The sequence below is a fragment of the Staurois parvus genome, unplaced genomic scaffold (genome assembly GCF_062004578.1).
Source record: "Staurois parvus isolate SC_StPar_1 unplaced genomic scaffold, SC_StPar_1.0 ptg000541l, whole genome shotgun sequence".
Classification (NCBI taxonomy): Eukaryota; Metazoa; Chordata; class Amphibia; order Anura; family Ranidae; genus Staurois; species Staurois parvus.
In genome coordinates this window covers 1,775,369-1,782,697 of record NW_028318337.1, presented here as the reverse complement: position 1 = coordinate 1,782,697, position 7,329 = coordinate 1,775,369, and positions in this window count along the sequence as shown.

Genomic DNA, 7,329 nt, shown 5'->3' with positions numbered 1-7,329 from the left:
AATATGTAATGTGGAGTAGAGAGGTACTAGAAAAATCTGTACAACTCTGCATGAAAACTTCATGGTCTGTATAATGAATATGTGCATTAAAAATAATCATGCACTAACAGAAATACAGAGCTTGCCAACAGAATTCAGATGAGAAAATAATGACTAAAGAATTCCCAACCTTCATATTTGTTCTGTGTCAGTGTCACAGTCAGGTCAGGCTCAGAGACCAGTAGCTATAGCAGTAGAGAGGCTCCCACCTAAGAGCAGGATAAGCACACAAGCAGGTCATTCTGGCAGATGATGTGGGCTCAAGTGAGGTGCGGGGTGTAACCTATTGGTGCCGGCTGAACGCAAATGAGCGGCCTCCCGGCGTCTGGGCCTAGATGCCGAGCGGCGGCACATTTGCGTTCTATTAAAAAACAGATATGTGCTGAGAGCGCGCACCCTGCGCTCTCCCAGCATGCGTGTTCGGTACTCACGGAAAGGTCCCGATCTCCTCTTTCGACCTTTCCTGATCACGTGACCGCCATGACAGCGAATCACGGCTGTCACATGACCCTAAAACCCCGCCCCGCCTCCCGAAACCCTTAAAGGGCCGGGAGGCACCGGCGCCAAGGGGTTAAGCACTAACCAGTATTTACCAGAGCTCCTGATGGTGGAGATGGGGTTTGCTGCATGCTAATACCAGATTGTTGTCCTCAGGATCGCCCCACCAACAAGTGAGCAAGCCGAGGACAGATATTACACTGATAAAGCAGAAGCATAGTCAGTAAACAAGCCAAAGGTCAGTAACAAGTGGTTGCAGGTTGGGATCAAGTGGAAGCGTAGTCAAGGAACAAGCCAAAAATCAGTAACAGGTGGTTGCAGGTGGGGATCAAGTGGAAGTGTAGTCAAGGAGCAAGCCAAAGTTAGGCAGTGGAGAGAAGGACAGCTGCAGGTATGCAAAGGAGAAAGATATTGGACAACAACCTGACAATCATGAAGTGCAAAGGCATGGCTTAAACTGTTTCTAAACCCATGACCCTACATTCGCTATATCTGGTCTGCCACAGTACACAGAACATGGAAATGCAATTATTTTAGTAAATATAAACTGCTAGATACCTTTTCTCATCAGTATATAGCAGTCTTGTGACTTGTTTTAGTGTCTGGCCGATCACTGGTTAATCTTGCAGGAGGAGTTTTCACTCTTCTCCGACTGTCCTATTAGACTGCATGACCCCTGACCCTCTGTCTGAACAGCACTGATTGGCCCTGTACTGATCGCATGCACACCCCCCCCCCCCCGGAAAAAAAAAACTAGCAATATACACCAAACAGAGCATGTGTTGACTTACCACTGCTGCTGTATACTATGGCAGGTGGATTGGGGACAGTCAAGAAGGGAGTATCAGAGAAGACAGGATCAAACAGCCTTTTCACTTTACACAATGCAGAGGATTAATCCCTTAGGTTCCAAAGTGGGTATAACATGCATGCTTTACAGCATACACAGACTGATTTTACTGTTGTGGGTTTAGTAACACCTTAAATAGGAAGTTCATGGGAGGAGCAAGGAGTTCAAGGGTCAACAGAAACAAAGTTAAAAGGCAAGATTGTTCAAAGCATCAAATAAATTGCTGTCCAGCATCCCAGGTAGCTTATCAAGAAAAGCTACTGCCAGATGCAGCAGACGTTGTCGATTCAGATCCCATTTCTGAAAATCAGTGACTTAGAAAGTACTGATCAAGTAAGACAACTAAGGAACAAGCATGCTCAGGAGATACAGTATATGTGATTATGCTTCTGTTTATAAAGGGTTCCTTCAAATCACAATCCCACTTCTCTGACCAATATGTTATTAAATGACAGATCAACAAAATAATATTTAAAAAAAAAAAATCTGTGTTTTGAAATACTAAGTTGCTACATGCTGTATTACCCGAATTTTGGATCTCAATATGTAGCCCTGGAGTCATGGGCCACTAGCTGAAAGCTATCAATAAATTAAAATATATAGATAGGGTCACTATTGTCAGGCAACATTGGAGGGAGAATCATAGATCCATAAGAGGGGCGGGTTAAGTCTATTCATGGGAATCCTGTGTCTCAAAGCTGTTATTCTTGTTTATGGAGAGAAGCAGACAAGTATTCCAATGTTTTGATTTGGTTAACTTTGGTAAACCACAGAGAAAATGAAAGGGGTGTAGTTTATTTCCACATGGCATGGATGTAGGCGTGGGTCATATTAAGTAGATGAATGATCAGGTAAGATTTTTATCACTTCAGTGAGACCTTGGTAAGGTGAAGTAGATAGCCAATGGAATTTGTCCCTTGATCTATGGATGTAAACTTAAGAATCAATTTGTAAACCTCAGACCAGAAAATACATAGCAGGGAGCAATTCCAGAAACATGGAGTAGCTGGTTTTCACCGACATCTCCAGCATGTACCCTTTATTGTTTTAACCATTTTCTTACATTATTTTAGATTAGTTGCCTGTCTTCAAATCCTCTCCATATTTTCTCTAAGAATCTATGTTCTTAATGTGGTGACCAAATATGAATCTCATATTCTACATGTAGCTTTACAAGTGATTTATACAGAGGCGAAACTATATTAGAATCAATTTTTTTTATCTCCCTTTTATACATCCAACGATTGTGTTTCTTTTACATTTATTTGGTATGATTTTGGGAGAGAGATGGACTGCCAGGCTGGTGATAGAAGGTTCAGGCTGGTGAGGAAGCTTCCTAGCAGTGGAGCCAGGCATCATGTTTCTGGTAGATGTGACGTCTTTCCTATGCGCTGAGACTAGCGGTTCTAGTCACACAGAAACAATATTGTAATTTTTTTTACTCCCACTGACCATCAAGCCTATGGCATTGTTTATTCCCATCAATGCCAGGGCATTTTCTATTCCCAGTGGCCACAATCCGGCCCCCTAAAGTTTGAAGGGCAACAAACTGACCCTTTGTTTTGAAGGTTTGGAGACCCCTCCATGTATAGACACATTCGGTCAAACTCGTAATTTTCCACAGTTTGAATAAGGATATCCCTGACACATGTTGAGGGGCATATTCTGATCGCAGAGGGGGAGTAGAGAAAAAAAAGAGGGTGGGAGGGGTTCAGGGTTCCAGCCCAAGGCAGAAAAAAACAATAAAATGAGGGTTGAAAAGGTGGTAATAGCCTCTCAACGACATTGTTTGTATTCGGACAAGCATTTAAATTCTTCCCAGTAAAACCATTTCTCAGTTTGGTCTGCGGAGATGTCCCTCAGGGTGGCAGTAAGGTCTTCCATGGTCTGAATATCATTCTCCCTGTCAAACCATTGTCGGAGTGAGAGGGGGTAGGTTTTTTCCAGCTGCCAGTTGTCAAGGTCCTACCTTTCCTCAGACCTTGTGCTGCTCCATGTGCTGGCATCCATCTTAGGTGTCTGCAAAGCATTGTGGGATCCTTTATGCTTTCAGCCCTCTGCTGCTCCTCCCCCAGGAGGTGGCGGCTTATCACATATAAGTCTGCTGTTTGTGGCTGTCCATTGCATTTGTGTCCTGTCTGTTGCACAACAGCAAGCTCCTGTTTAGCTACTCATTGCTTTCCTAGATACCGACTCGGCTTTGGCTAAGACTCCTCCTGGCTTCTGACTCCAGCTCTGGCGACCATTCTTCCTGGCTCCTGATCCTGGCACTGGCGACGATTCTTGCTGGCTCCTGATCCCAGCTCTGGCGACGATTCTTCCTGGCTCTTGACCCCGGCTTTGGCTACGATTTCCGCTGTTGGACTTGCATAGACTCTTGTCTTATTTTTATATTAATAAACCTACCTTTAATTGCACCTCCTTGTGTGTCTGGCTCCTCGCTCCCTGACACTACACGAATGCCATGAATCCTGACGGTGCAGGTACGCCCCCGCTCCCTATGTTGGTTGCCAGACTTGATCAGCAGGATCTCTTGTTGGCTCAATTCGCTCAGGCATTGCAGACGCTGCTTGCACGCACAGCGCACCTTGCTCCTGGTGCTATTAGGCCGGTTGTCACTCCTGTGGTCGCTCCCGTTGTTGCGCCTACCTCCGCATCTGCTGCCGCACCTGCGGTGCCCAGAGGTATGACTGGTTCAGCCCCCCTTCCACAGCACTTTGGGGGTGAACCGAGTCAGTGTCGGGGCTTCCTTAACCAAGTGGCATATATTTTGAATTGATACTCCACACTTTTCCTACTGAGAGGTCAAAGGTGGGCTTCCTAATCTCGCTGCTCTCGGACAAGGCCTTGGCCTGGGCAAATTCTTTATGGGAGAACAATAAACCTGTGATTTACGAGTTTGCCGGTTTTGTTGCCTCCTTCTGTATGGTATTTGATGTACCTGCTTGTTCCGCCTCTGCTGCTAAGCTGCTCATGTCCATGCATCAGGATTCACGAACCGTTGCCGAGTACACCATAGAATTTCGTACCCTAGTGGCAGAGGTGGGTTGGAACAATGAGGCTCTGGTGGCTGCTTTCTCTCATGGTCTCTCAGATGCATTGAAGAACGAGATTGCAGCCAAAGAACTGCCTGTGGAAGGCTCAGTGACGGCCCAGGCGTTGGTAGACTCTGGTGCTGGCGGGTTCTTTATGGACAGTTTGTTTGCTGCCCAGTACTCCATTCCTCTGCAGGCTCGAGTTACTCCATTGGTCCTCGAGGCGATAGATGGCAGGCCCCTGCAACCACCGCAGGTTACCCACGAGACCCTGCTGGTGGAAGAATCTATTGGGGCTGTTCACAGGGAGTTGGCCTGTTTCCAGGTAATTTCTTCCCCGCACTACTCCGTGATTTTGGGATATCCCTGGCTTCAGAAGCACAATCCGACCTTTGATTGGCGGTCGGCCGAGATTCTCTCGTGGTCTACACAGTGTGGGGCCGGTTGCATCCGTGGACCTGTTAGGGTGTTGTGTGCCTCCTCGGACTCTGTGTTGCCCACTGACTATGGGGAGTACCTGGACGTGTTTGACAAGGTGCGCGCCGGTGCTCTGCCTCCTTATCGTCCATATGATTGTGCCATAATCTTACAACCCGGTGCCACTCCTCCGCGTGGCAGGGTGTATCCTCTTTCGGTTGCTGAGAATCAGGCCATGGAGGAGTACGTTGCGGATGCGCTTTCCCGGGGGCACATTCGAAAGTCTACTTCTCCAGCAGGAGCTGGCTTTTTCTTCGTGAAAAAGAAGGGCGGTGAATTGAGGCCTTGCATTGATTTTAGGGGTCTCAATTGAATCACGATTAAGAATGCTTACCCAATTCCGTTGATAACCGAGTTGTTCGACTGCCTTAAGGGAGCAACGGTCTTTACTAAACTCGACCTTAGGGCTGCGTACAACCTCGTACGGATCAAGGAGGGCGACGAGTGGAAGACCGCGTTCAACACCAGAACCGGCCACTATGAATCCCTGGTTATGCCCTTCGGGTTGTGTAACGCGCCTGCGGTCTTTCAGGAGTTCATTAATGATGTCTTTCGTAACTTGTTGCAGCAGTGCGTGGTGGTTTACTTGGACGACATCCTGGTTTACTCTGTGTCCATGGAGTCTCAAATCCAGGATGTTAAGCGAGTGCTGCAACGATTACGTGAGAACGAGCTTCTCTGTAAGCTCGAGAAGTGTGAATTTCATTGATCCCAGGTTGCCTTTTTGGGCTACATCATTTCCGCTGTGGGATTTTCCATGGACCCTCAGAAGGTTTTGGCGGTTCTGCAGTGGCCTCGTCCCAGTGGTCTTCGGTCCATTCAGCATTTTTTGGGATTTGCCAACTATTATCGGAAGTTTATCAGGATCTTCTCCACGCTGGCCAAGCCTCTCTCACATCTGACCAAGAAGGGCAGTAATCCCCACGAGTGGTCATCCGAGGCCATCTTAGCTTTCGAAGCTCTGAAATCCGCCTTCGCTTCAGCTCCGATACTGTCTCATCCCAATCCTGGGTTGCCTTTTGTCCTTGAGGTTGATCCATCTGAGACGGGAGTAGGCGCCCTCCTGTCTCCGCGTCGGTCGCCCGATGGACCCCTACTTCCCTGTGGGTTCTACTTCAGGAAGCTTTCCTCCGCAGAATGCAACTACCAGATTGGAGACAGGGAGGTTTGGGCCATTATTCAGGCTCTCAAGGAATGGAGGCACCTGCTCGAGGGTTCTGAGGTTCCGGTTCTCATTCTCACTGACCTTGTCACGGCAATACCCTGAGCTGTCCAGAGAGGACTCTGAGCTGACCTCTGTCATACCTCCGGATCAGATGCTGGCTGCCATTCGTACCAGCCTGACTTCTCCCCTTGGGGAGCAGATTTTGGTGGCTCAAACTGATGCTCCCTCTGAGAGACCAGCTGGTAGATGTTTCGTACCTGAGGGATTGCACATCTACTTGCTGCGTACCTACCATAATTCCAAGACCGCCGGTCATCCAGGGAGGAACCAGTTGTCCTGGGTTGTTTCTCGTTTATTCTGGTGGCCATCTCTCCGTTCTGACATCGCCTCATATGTAGCGGCATGTTCTGCCTGTGCCCAGAATAAATCTCCTCGGCATCTTCCTTTGGGCCTTCTGCAACCCATTCCCAATGGGGAACATCCCTGATCACATCTGGGCATGGATTTTATTGTAGACCTCCCTGCGTCTCGAGGCCATACGGTCATTCTTATGGTCATTGATCATTTCTCCAAGATGTGCCATTGTGTTCCGTTCAAGAAATTGCCGACTGCGCAAGAACTGGCTACGGATTTCGCCAGGGAGATCTTTCGCTTGCATGGGTTATCTAAGGTGATTGTCTCGTACCGTGGGAGCCAGTTTGTGTTCAGGTTCTGGCGTGCCTTCTGCTCCCAGTTGGGTATCAAGCTCTCCTTCTCTTCGGCCTACCACCCGCAGTCCAATGGGGCTGCGGAGCGTTCCAACCAGGCCCTGGAACAATTCCTTCGCTGCTATATTTCTGACCATCAAGACAATTGGGTCGATCTCCTGCCATGGGCAGAGTTTGCGAGGAACTCGGCTGTCAACTCCTCCTCTGGGATGTCTCCCTTCATGGCCAACTATGGGTTCCAACCCGCCGTATTGCCTGAGTTGTTCTCGCCACAGGACATTCCGGCTGTGGATAACCATCTTGCTGCCCTGCGTTCCTCGTGGGGGCAGATCCAGAGGTCCTTGAAGGACTCAGCTCAGCGCCAGAAGCTCCAGGCTGATCGTAGATGGTTGCCCGAGATCGGGTGTTGTTGTCCACTCGTAACCTCAATCTTCGGGTGCCCGCACCGAAACTGGCCCCCCCGTTTTGTTGGTCCTTTCCGCATCCTCCGCAGGGTGAACCCGGTTGCCTATGCCCTTGCTCTTCCTCCTGTGATGCGTATCTCCAATGTCTTCCACG